Genomic DNA, 13,260 nt, shown 5'->3' on the forward strand with positions numbered 1-13,260 from the left:
CACTTGCTATCTTTTGCCTCCTCTCCTTGTATTTGTGATTCCCTAGCATTCTTTATCAGCAAATAACTTGTGCTCAGTGTGATGGTTACTATTCATCAATGAATGTTTGATAATCTCCAATAAATCCCACTATCAAATCATGTGATCATTTTTTACCTGTTCTATGAACTCTTGACATCTCTGAAAGAGTGGCCCTGCCATATTGTCCTTCTCCATCTCAGGAGATCTTAACTGCAAATGACAAAAAATGTGCCTTTCTCACTTCTCTTACCCCCAAGACTCACTCAAGCCTCCATTTTCTCCCTCCACATGTAGCCCAGACTCCTGCTTATAGGCATTCAGGCCTTTAATCAGTTTTTATCTAACTTACTTCAAGTCTCATTCCATATGTTCTCTTTAGGCCTGTGCCAGATTACTTTTTCCACCATTATCTATAAAATTGGATAATAATACAAGACTAAGCTGGAACAATTATGTGTTTGGGAAGCTCTTAAATTGGATGCTATTGCTTACATGCCCACATAGATATACATCTGCTTATGGAAGTAACAAGGAATGTGCCAGAGCCCTGCTCCATTAATAGTCATATCCACCCTATATAACTACTCTGAAAAATAGGTATTGTTCTTCCCATACCACAGATAAAAATCTTAAGATTCAAACAAGTTATTGTCTAAGATCATACTGTTGATAAGTGGAAGAAACACATAATACAACTACTTACCTAATGTAGCGCTTCTCAACCCTCAGTGTCTGTTGGAATCATACATATCAGTCTTTCTCAACACTTACTGTACCCACAAATCACCTGGGGGATCTTAGTAAAATGTAGAATATGATTCAGTAGATCTAGAGTAGGGCCCAAGATTCTACATTTCTAACAAAGTTTCAGGTGATGAAAATACTTCCTGGTGGTCATGGGACATATTTTGAGTAGCAAGGACTTAGAGTGCTTTTAAGAAAATATGTTTGCCAGACTCCACCAAGCTCACTTAATCTCTAAAGATAAGGGGCCTTGTGGTACATGTACACAATGGAACATTATTCGGTCATAAAGAAGAATGATATGATTTGCAACAACATGAATGGAGTTTGAGGGTGTTATGGTAAGTGAAATAAGTCAGACAGAGAAAGACAAATACCATATGATTTCACTTCAATGTGGAACCCAAAAAAACCCAAAACAAACAACACTAACAACAACAAAAAGAGAAGCAGACTCCTAAATAGGGAGAATCAGCTAGTGGTACCCAGAGGGGAGGAGGCTATGGGAATAGGAAAAACAGGTGAAGTGGATTAAAAGGTACAAAGTTCCAGTTATAAAACACATAAGTCACAAGGACGAAAAGCACAGCATAGAGAATACAGTCAGTACTATTGTAACAATGTTGTATGGTGACAGATAGTGACTAACTGTAATGAGCGTTTAGTAGTGCATAGAATTGCTGAATCACTATTCTGTACACCTGAAACTAATATAAGATTATACGCAAACTCTACTTCAATTAAAAATAAAAAATAAGTATTTTAAAAAGATAAGGGGCCAAGCGATTCACCTAGAAATGCATTCAAAACAAGAAGGTTCATGGATGGATACATAGGACTGTGACAAAGTGAGAATATACCAAATATAAATTTTAAGAGGTGGGTAGATGGCTTCTCACTCTCAAGTTCTATATATTCAAATGTTTCATGATCAAATATTGGGAAAAAATTGAGTTTAGAAAGAAAACCTCTTCGGGGTTCTGAAACTCTTCCCTTCAGTATACAGCAATTATACCACTCTTCTCTAAAATAATCCCATTACGTAATTTTTATTTTATTTCTTTTTTTGCTGTAATGTTATTCATACTTGTTTCACTGATAGGGAGAGTTCAAATCTTTTAGATGATTTAATACATTGCAGAGCATGAAATCTGAGGTCAGCTAAACCCACCAAAGTTGACATTTTAGATCTCTTCCGCCTTTCATGTATTTGTATGCAATTTTACCCAAGTTACCCTGTTGCTTTTAGTTTCATAATCTGAAATTTTGTAATAATGAGATTATTAATAACCAGACTTTCTTCATAAAACCAATGTAACTGTAGTATATTAATATATATGAAGATATTTCTCTATATATACTGTTTAGCACACTAAATCCTACCGCATAGTCTTTGCGGTCCCACACTGCCATGTTTTGTACCAAATGGCATGTTACCACCCTCCCCAACACACTCATACAGAAGCACAACCGATTGGACAGGCTTCAGACCGGTAACCAGTAACGCTGACTGGCCAGTGGCATCTGCCTTGTAACCTGTTCAAAAAGATGCACTAAAACCATAATTATATCCCTCAAGAATATAAACCAAGAGACTCAGAAAGAGGCAGCAGTTGGTAGTGGGTTCTGAGATGGGAAATCATATAAAAACAAGAGCGGCAGATCATATTCATGTAGGTTAAATTTATGGTTAGTAAATATATAAAGTTTATTGAAGGAGGAAGAACAAGTAGCAGGCAAGCAGAGAGAAGCAGAAATGTGAGTCCGCGCAGCTTTTAAATATGAATAAAATAGCACCCGTTTCTGGTTTTTCAGTTTTCTGTTGCAGTGAAACCTAAGTGTTCTTTGGTTCTCATCTAAATGTGCCTAAGAGTCCCTGTCATCTCTGTCAAATATTTTCACTAAGCTCCCCTTCATTTGAACTGGGTTGAATGGATCTCCATCCATCAGGATAGACTGAAGTCTGCGGTTGTAAGGCACACGAAAATCACAGTGCTTTACAAGAACAAATACTTCTACTTCTCACACATGCTACTCATGGTTTACAATAACCACCGTTTCTATTTCTCACTCAGTTCAAGTTAACTGGGGCTCTGTTCCACAGCATCTGTGTTTTTAGTTGAAGGAAATTTCTTTTTGAAACATATCAGTGATCAATTACAAGCAAGCCACCGTGAACCACTTGGCAAAGATACTGAACAAAAGCCACACTTGTCACTTCTCCCACGTCATATGCCCATACAGAGTTCAGCAGGGCAGGGATGTGTACCATTAGAGAAGGGCACTGAATATTAGCCAATAAAACAATCTATCACAAGGTCTTTGTTGTTTTTTTCCATAAAAATAGTACTAAATGAGAGATAACATATAGAAAATAGCTGGTACATAATAGATAATAAATCAGTGTGGCATTTGTCCTTGTGAAAGTCTTTGCCCATTGAAAGCCTTTCTCAAACTGTCAGATGGTTTTTATTCATTAATTCTTCCAATATATAGAGTGTCTGGTATATGCCAGGCAGGGTGCTAAATGCCAGAAATAAAATGAAGAACAAGATAGATACAGGTCTTAAACATGGTGCATAGGGAATAATGGATAATAAAGACCAACAAATAGGCAGCTTCAGTGCCTATTATAATGCCTATGATAAGACAAGTACTGGGTGCCTAAAAACATAGAAGGTGAATCTAATTTAGATCTGAGACAGGCAAATGTTTCTTAGAGGAAGTAACAGCAGCTGAAACCAAATGACCAAGAAGGAATTAGCCAGGCAAAGGGAAAGAGAAGGAAAGTTTTCCAAATAGACGGGCCAGCAAATTCGCAGATCCGGATGTGAAAAGAGCATGGAACATTCAAAGACCTGCAAGAGGGAGGGGAGGAGATCAAGCAGTTGTAAGCTGCGCTATGGAAGTGGGCCTTTATCCTTGGCCATGGGAGCCCTTAAGGGTTTAAGGAAACACAAATCATCAGTTTTGTGTTTCAGAAAGAGCACTGAGAATGCAATAAGTTTCTAGGGCCTGTGGCCCACCGTGAAAGCCATGCATCTATTGGCCAGTGCTCACCTCCTATGCACACACCTGTGCTTATTAAACAGAAAGGAAAGGACTCATGTTTCAACTAAACAATGTGTCTTCTCCATTTCTCATCTTAACTATTTTGTGTGTGGCATGCAAGTCATACAGTGTACTGAAGTGGGAGCAAAAGCAATGAAATGGAAATCAGACAGACAGGTGCAAACCTCAATTCTATTACTTTCTCAAAATGGGCCCGTCACTTAAGTACTCTTAAAAAATTGTGATAACAAGTTAACTTAAGGGCTTTAGAAAATATAAATCTATTACTAGGGGTACCATTACTGGGAGATTTTGACGACCAGTAGTTCACAAAAAAAGTGAAAAAAATCTGTGCCATAATCTAGTTGTGGTACAAATTAGATTAGTGTGGCATAATTTACTTGTGCCATTTACATACAATTTTCCAATAATCTCTGGCAAATAAGAGACTCAGGGGGTGCTCTTAAGATATTATTTGGACATATTAATTGAACCTAATCTTCAGTTACGTGGGTGACAGAGCAAAACAAGAGCCTTTGGAAGATTTGACTCTCCTAATCCAGGATCCACTTCTGAATACTGAAGTCAGTCCATTTACACGCATTGACTTTTCCTAGTTTGGGTTGGATTTCCCAATTTGCATTTGGAATTCAAAATGTCAGACCTGATACTCTTGCTGCATCTCTGAGGGCATGACATGGCCTTTATAACTAAAATGTTAAAACATAACTTGATGCCTGATAGCTGCAATTCCATTTTCCAATCCTTGGTGCTATCAAAGGCACTGTGTGATGACTTGTCAAGCCAGGTTGGTCAGGCTGCACGGAATACAGTCTCTTTTCTGGACACTGTTCTTGGAATAAGGAGCATCTCATAGGCATTCCAGTTGTCACGCCAGATGCCAGAAATGTCTGGGATTCATTTTCATCTCTCTTCCTTTAAGAAGATTCACCAGAGAAATCCTTCTGAGGATCCAGAGAGTCAGCGCCAAGAAGTTGCTGAAGCTCATTTGTTATTTTCTCTATTGAACAGTTCACTTGTTTTACAAGTGAGGCAGCTGCACAATGGAAAACTGTCCTGCAATGAGGTAGATTCACGCATTTGTCAAGGATGGCCTTCCACAGCCTGCCAAGATCTGCTTGGGTGGGAGCAGAAGTATAGTTAACATGTTCTGGGATAAAGGCAGTGTAAAGATTCAAGAGAAATATAGTAATTATCAAGCGACTTTGAATAAAAGACATCCATGTAAAAGCTAGAACCAAAATTATTTTTTTTAGTTCAATGAACTAGCTCACTATGAAAATGGATCCAAAAGCTACCTTAGGAGGCGCTGAATTAAGACTGACAAAAAATACTTTTGCCAACAGATTAACAAATGATGACTCTTGATGAAACAAAAAAAAAGTCGTAAAAGTTACGGCTTCTCTTAAAGAAAATAACACAAAGTTGGTTGGGGGGGGGGGTTGGTTAGGAAAAAAAAAAATGTGTATGGTCCTGACCTGTCTGTGAAGGTTACATAAATGTGGAAATTTAAGGAAAACGAAAACAATACAATGAAGTTTCCCCTTATGGTAATAGTGGCATTTCCTGCAAACCAACTGTCCATCTAATAAAAACTAGAAAAGCTGGCCAATTTTTAGAACTCGTGTTGGAAGGTATTGTGGCATTACCATGGCAGTCAGGATTTGAAGGCTTGGGATTCCAGAGGAAAAGACTTTGAGACAAATGTTTTTCCCATCAGGCTTTTATCAAGGATGCAGGACAACAAGACAGAAAGATCAGGAGAAGCCAGTGGCTAAGAGGTTGGGAAACTAAGCACAACTTTTGGTGGTCTTTTGGGAACGGAGTAACACAAATATATTTCAGGGCACACCAAGTGGCAGGGGCCTTGTAAACATTACAGACTGCTAGTTAGGATCCAGAAGGGCTATATCCTAGAAGTAAAGACAACTAAAAATAGACCCAGGGTCACAAATTCTACAACCTTAACTTGAAACCACACAGTCCTAAACTCTACCTGCCTGTCCCAAAACGAAAGTCAGTCTTCTTAGGAGAATGACAACCTGAGCCAGAGCATCAAGATATCTATTCAATTTTTCATAATAACGTTTGGCATTCAGTCAAAAACTATTAGATATGGCAGGAGCATGTACCAACTGATTGAAGAAGGTAAAAAAAATATTCAGGAAAACAGATTCTTGGTGATCCAGATATTATACTTCTCAGATATGAGATAAAGTAATTGTTCTTAATATGTCCAAGGTAATAGAAGACCATGGAGAAATTCACCAGAAAACTGGAAATCTGTAAAGGGCATCCAGTGGAAATTCTAGATCTTAAAAAAATTATTAAAATTTAGAACTTAATAAGTGTGTTTAAAATAGATTACAGGGAGCAGAAGAGGAGGGAACTCAAGCTAGAATAAGAGAGGCACCTAGAAAAAAAGAAATAATGTAAGAGAACTATAGGACACAATGAAAAGATGTGATACATGTGTAATTGGAGAGGAACAAAGGAAAAAAACAATAATATCAACAAGGATTTTTTTCTAAACTTATTTTTTTAAAAATTAGGGCACAGAAGGAACAAGCCCTCTACTCTCCGTAAGTAGGTTAATTACCAAAAAAAAAAAAAAGCGTACCCCACCATATCATATTAAAACTTCTGAAGACCAAAGAAAAAATGGAAAATTTTATAAGTGCCCAAGGGAGAAACAAACCAAACAAATAGACATCTACCCTTTAGAAAAGCAAGTCAATGCAAGGGAATATTTAAAACAATGGTGGGGGGCCCCTGGGTGGTTCAGTAGATTGAGCATCTGACTTTGGCTCAAGTCATAATCTCACAGTCTGTGGGTTTGAGCCCTGTGTCAGGCTTTGCGCTGACAGCTCAGAGCCTGGAGCTGCTTCAGATTCTGTGTCTCCCCCTCACTCTGCTCCTCCCCTGCTCGCGCTCTGTCTCTCTCTCTCTCTCTCTCAAAAACAAACATTAAAAAAATAATAAAAAAATAAAATATCCAGTAAAAATATACTTCAAAATTAGTACCAAAAAAAAAAAAAAAGTTTCCAAACAAGCAAAATCAAGTGATGCTTTTCACCAGTAGATGTGCACAAAAGGAATTATTAAATATTTCAGGTCAGAGTAAGACAGTCCCAGTCAAAAACATGGATTTCAGGGGAAATGAAGAACAATTAGAAGAGTAAAAATGTGGATAAATCTACATAAATACCAATTATGTGAAATCAGTCTTTTGGGGTAGGATGTAGATGTAATGCAAGCCATAACAAAATTGCATAAAAGATATGAAGAGTTAAGAGAATTAAGTATTCCGGGGTTCCTGCATTGTCTAGAAAATGGTATCTACTTCATCTTATGCCATATTTAATAAGTCATGGATTCATTTTTTCATCTCAAAACTAACACAAAATGAATTTTAAAAATATAACTTACACATTAGTAGAGTGGAAAATTGAATAATAAGAATACTAACTTACTCAAAAATAGGTGAGAAGGATGGGAATGAAAGCTGGTGCAGCCACTCTGGAAAACAGTATGGAGGTTCCTCAAAAAAAACTAAAAATAGAACTACCCTACCACCCAGCAATTGCACTACTAGGCATTTATCCACGGGATACAGGTGTGCTGTTTTGAAGGGACACATACACCCCCATGTTTATAGCAGCAATATCAACAATAGCCAAAGTATGGAAAGAGCCCAAATGTCCATCGATGGATGAATGGATAAAGAAGATGTGGCATACATATACAATTGAGTATTACTCAGCCGTCAAAAAGAATGAAATCTTGCCATTTGCAACTATGTGGATGGAACTGGAGGGTATTATGCTAAGTGAAATTAGTCAGTCAGAGAAAGACATACCATATGATTTCACTCATGAGGACTTTAAGAGACAAAACAGATGAACATAAGGGAAGGGAAGCAAAAAGAATATGAAAACAGGGAGGGGGAAAAAACACAAGAGACTCTTAAATATGGAGAACAAACTGAGCGTTACTAGAGGGTTTGTGGGAGGGGGGATGGGCTAAATGAGGAAGGGACATTAAGGAATCCACTCCTGAAATCATTGTTGCACTATATGCTAATTTGGATGTAATTTTTAAAAAATAAAAAAATAAAATTAAAAAAAATAGGTGAGAAGGACAGGAAAAGAGGGAAGATAAAAAGAAAACAAATATTTAGATGGTATATTTAAAACCAAACACATCAGTAATTACATTATATTTAAATAAAATAAATATTCCAGTTAAAAAACTAAGATTACCAGACTAGCTTTTAAAATATATTTAATCATATGCTACTTATCAGAGAGATCCCTTAAATTAACAAAAATATACAGAAATAATTTAACAGTCATTAAAAAATAACTAGGGCAGGCCAATAGTATAAAAAGGCAGACTTGAAAGCAGGGAGTATTACTGTAAATATTGAAATTAATGGCAAAAGTGGCAGTTTACCCAAAGAATGGATTTTTTATGAAGATAGAGGAGTAGATTGAGCTTTGGGTTCCTGTCAAGCTTTTCAAGAGTTCACAAAGTCATAATTTATTGAACATTGTTTCTGTAATTATCAGGTTATCAGTTGTGTCCCTCGTCATATTACAAATTCACTAAGGGTAGCAATTCTATTCGTTAGTGTATACCCCAGTTCTCGTAGAGACCCAAGCACAGAGTAGGAACTCAATAAATAACTTTTAACTGAATAAATGGTTGGATGGATAAATACAGGGACAGATAGATGGATAATCAGTCTCAGTCTCAGGAAAGCATTATGTTTTGTTTAAATAAGATGATACTGTATCTGGACAATGATGACATAACTCACGTATTTGTAAAACTCTAATTATAGATTTTAATAATGTAGTAAGGCCATCCCAGGGATATCTTATTTATGAAAATAAAACAATAGGCTTAAATAATTATAATGCTTTTCTTTAATGAGTATGGCAGGATAGAAACTTCCTCAAGCCTGATTGAACTTGCCCCTTCATTCTCTATTTATTTCATTTGCAGCTAGTTCTTTGTATACACCTTCTGGGGACCTTCATGGGAAAATACGTTGTTAGAAAGGAAAATGTGGACACCCCTGGGTCTTCTAGACAAATGCCATCAATCTCCTACATTTTACTTCAACCAAACTTACTGGTTTTATGTTTAACATTGTAATTATTACTATTATTATTATTTTCAATGCTGGCTGCTTTCCTCTTATTTCTTGTACTCTTTGGACCTCAGGTATTTGTATAAGAAGGTAGCCAAACTGGGGCATGTCGGTCTGTTGGTTAAGAGTCCAACTCTTGATCTCAGTTCAGGTCTTGAGTTCAAGGTTGAGTTCAAGCCTCGTGTTGGGATCCACATCGGGCCTGAAGCCTACTTAAAAAAAAAAAAAAAGTAGCCAAACAACAAATGATATAGACAATTAAGCCTCTTTCAGTGGGAATCACACCCTCCTAATTCAGTCATTTCCTATGGTTTTATTACTGATCATGTTCCTAATTACCTCCTCTCAATCTATCACATTGATGGGCCATGTCACCAAGCCAAGTTGTCATGAAGAAAGAAAATCAAGACATTCTTTCCAGAAATCCATCCAGATAACGCCGTGTTCTCTAAAACATTTAAAATCTTTAGGCATCTGCTCAGTTTTAGTTTTTGCACAGAAAACTACCTGCTTCATAGTCATAAATACGCTGTACCTTCCTGCAGACCTATAATTGAGTTAGTTTGGTTTCCCTGGCAACCACCACGATTAATTAGAATACTTGAGCATGGTAAGTTTATAGATGCAGAAAATATTTCATGTATAAATAGTGCAATCTGTTTATGCTCAAAGGAATTTTCCCCCTTGGTTGAGAAATGGGTTATTTTTTTTCTTTTTGTGTGGTTTAATCACATTTTCTTCCCCATAAACTCTATAAGTAATATTAAAGGATTAATGTTGATTAAACCCTTTCAGCCAGCACTGGTACTCACTGGTGATTTCTGGCCTGAATCCCAAGCCCCTGCGGGGTGAGGCATGATTGTGCCCACACTGAATTTAGTGACAAAGCTGGTGAAACCATCCTCTGGGGCCCCTCCACATTCGTGTTCTTTTCATAAACTAGCTTGTGGCACAAAAGACTGTAATAATATTTGTGTTAAAATTGGTTTTGCCCTATGATAAACCTTGCCCAGAACCAAAAATGAGCTCATCCACTTGTTTAAAAAAATCTCAGGCAATTAATATTTATTTCACATTAGAAAATATAGGAGCTATCATATATATAATATTACGTATTATATGTAATATATATATATGTATATATATATATATATATAATTTATCGAATGCTTACTCAATGAGTCTGTCATTTGTCCAAGTGTATCATATAGGCTACTTCACTTAATCTTTATAAGATCCCTGTGAGGTCAATGCTCTGAACCTCATTCAGAGTTATGCAAGCTGAGGCCCTGCTACATAAAGCAAATTGCTCACGGTCACTCACATATTAGCACCAAGGTGGAAGTTCAGCCCTAGGGAAACTGATCTAAATCAAAAGCCTAGGCATTCCCACATCTGCCCTGGCTATCACCACCTTTCCTCTGAAGAGGCCTTGGAAGAAGGAATAAGAGAGACTCTGCCTTTACATCAAAACAAGACACCCCACCCAACTCACTTGGTTTGCACAGAATCCAGCCCCACCCTTCTTCTGAAATAGATGAAATGGGGGACGTGTGTGACGTGTCGAGGTTTCCTTTTTCTGAGACACGCCTGGCATGTGACATTTTCAGGCAGTTAGACTGGATTTTCAGCTGGTTCTCAAGAAATAATACTCAGCATGTGTAGGTAAGCCTTGTACACCTAGATTGGGGGATGTGGGGAAGAGTGGGCAGCAAGGTAGAGTAGGAAAATTCACGTGAGCTGCTTATAAGGAGTTCTTTCACTAATAGCAGTTTATTTTATGAAAGTGCACCTTGAATGTTAGAGCTGGTAGAGGCTCTAGGAATTACTCCTTGAAATAACAATATGAATGCCCCTCAATTCAGAAATTCTAGAAAATACACTCCAGGGCTATCCCATTTCCTTCCAAGCTATATGATGCTAACTGAAGAAACCACCTTCTTCCCCTCTTGGCTAAAAGTATTATAGCCCTAGGACAAAATGGGGATTCCAAACTATCGTCTCAGTGATTTACAAGTTGGAACTAGTACAGAGATCCTAGGAATGGTTAATTAACAGTCCTATCTCTGATCACTTTTCAATTTCATTATTTTCCTCTTAACATAATTTTACTCTTTATCATATAAGAACATCTAATAAAAATCGGTTCAATTTTATTAAATGCCAATATACATTATTGTGGGGGTGCCTAGGTGGCTCAGTTGGTTAAGCCGCCAACTCTTGATTTTGTCTCAGGTCATGATCTCATGGTTCATGAGTTCAAGCCCCACGTCAAGCTCTGAGCTGATGGCACAGAGCCTGCTTCAGATTCTCTCTCTCTCCCTCTCTCTCTCTGCCCCTCCCCTGCTCGTGCTGTCTCTCTCAAAATAAATAAATAAATTTAAAAGTTATATATACACTATTTTGAGACCTCCTGAATCTTAACAGGATTAACAAGTTTTTACCAGAAACTTGACAGAACTTCTTTTTATGTAAGCTAGTCTCAGTTGTAAATATACTTTCCCTCCTTTCATATTTTAAATTCTGAAATGCATTCACAGTCTTAATTTTTTATTGACACTGATAGTTTTATTTTTTTTATTGAGGGATTATTGACATGTAAAACTATATTAGTTTCATACATACATGTATAAAACATAATGATTTGATATTTGTATACATTGCAAGATGATCAAGTTAGTTCACAAATTGGCCCCTGTATGGGGGGCAAGGAGAGACCAAAAGAAGGCAGACCACTTCAGAAGCATATCTCCATACCCGCCCTCCAGAATCTTAAAAAGGTTTATTAAGAGGCTTTAACAAGATTCAGTCATGTATAGCATCCAAAAATTCTCAACAGCCCATTGCTCCTTGAAAATGTCTCCCAATGGAGGGAAGAGAGCACAGGGGAAGGGGAAGGAACCTCCAGTTGCCCATATCCAACTTGAAGGTCAACTGGGTGTCATGTCCTCTTGACCCCTTCAAACAAATCATCACAATAAGCCTACTTAACATTTGTCACCATACATAGGTATAATTTTTTTCTTGTGATATGAACTTTTAAGATCTACTCTCAGCAGCTTTCAAATATGCAATACAGAATTATTAACTATAGTCACCATGTTGTACATTTACATCCACATAACATTTATTTTATAACTGTGTTTGTAGCTGTTGACTCACTTCACCCATGTTGGCCAACCCCACCCCCCCATCCTGCCCACCCCCTGCCTCTGGCAACCACTGATCTGTTCTCCATATCTATGAGTTTGGCTGTTTTTTTCTCTTTTTTTTTTTTTTTTTTTTTTTAAGTTTATTTGTTTTTTTTTTAGAGAGAGAAAGAGAGAGCAGGGGAGGGGTGGAGAGAGAGTAAGAGACAGAATCGACACAGGGCTCCATCCCTTGAACCATGAGATCATGACCTAAGCTGAAATCAAGAGCCACCCAGGTGCCCTGTTTTGTTGTTGTTGTTGTTGTTGTTGTTGTTTTCCTTAGGGAGTCCACATAGGATATTTGCACAAGATATTAGATACCAATTTAACTGTACAAATATTGTTGGTATTTCTTGGTCATGACATTAGGTTGCTTCTCTAACTTAGATTCTCATTTTAGAGTCAGCATCTAAATTGACTTTTACTAAGAACATAGAAAGTTCTGAAGGTTGTTCTTATTACATGTTGCTGACTCCCAGGGTCTGTACAGCACACAGAATATCTAGCTTGTTTGTCTTTCTTTCCCCCCTTCCTTCTTTGACAGAGAATTTTTTTTCTTATCCCCTCTCCGGGACTGCATTTCAAACTCTCCCTATGCTGCCCCATTCCAGACAGGAATACAGCTCAACTGACATTCTTTAAGCAGCAATGATAGCAGTTTAGGTCTTCTGACTGTAAAGACCTGCTAAGGTGATGGTACAAGGCTTTCCGAAAGAGTAGACAAGGAGTTGGAGGTGAAAGCATTTCATAAAATTGTCTCAGAGCACCTGGGTGGCTCAGTTGTTTAAGGGTCCCATTTCTGCCCAGGTTATGATCTCATATTCATGAGTTTGAGCCCCATATAGGGCTCTGTGCTGACAGCTCAGAGCCTGGAGCCTGCTTCTGATACTGTGTCTCCTTCTCTCTCTGCTCTCTCTCTCTCTCTCAAAAATTAAAGTTAAAATTAAATTTTAAAAAATTGCCTCAAGAGTCTATAACGTCAACTCCGTATTTCTATATTTCTAGATCTCTCAAGAGAACATTAGAAAGCTCACTCAACGGGGGCATTAAAACAATTCTGAGCATTTTCTCTAG

This window comes from Panthera pardus, unplaced genomic scaffold (assembly GCF_024362965.1).
Source record: "Panthera pardus isolate Hobbes unplaced genomic scaffold, ASM2436296v1 HiC_scaffold_13, whole genome shotgun sequence".
Taxonomy (NCBI): domain Eukaryota; kingdom Metazoa; phylum Chordata; class Mammalia; order Carnivora; family Felidae; genus Panthera; species Panthera pardus.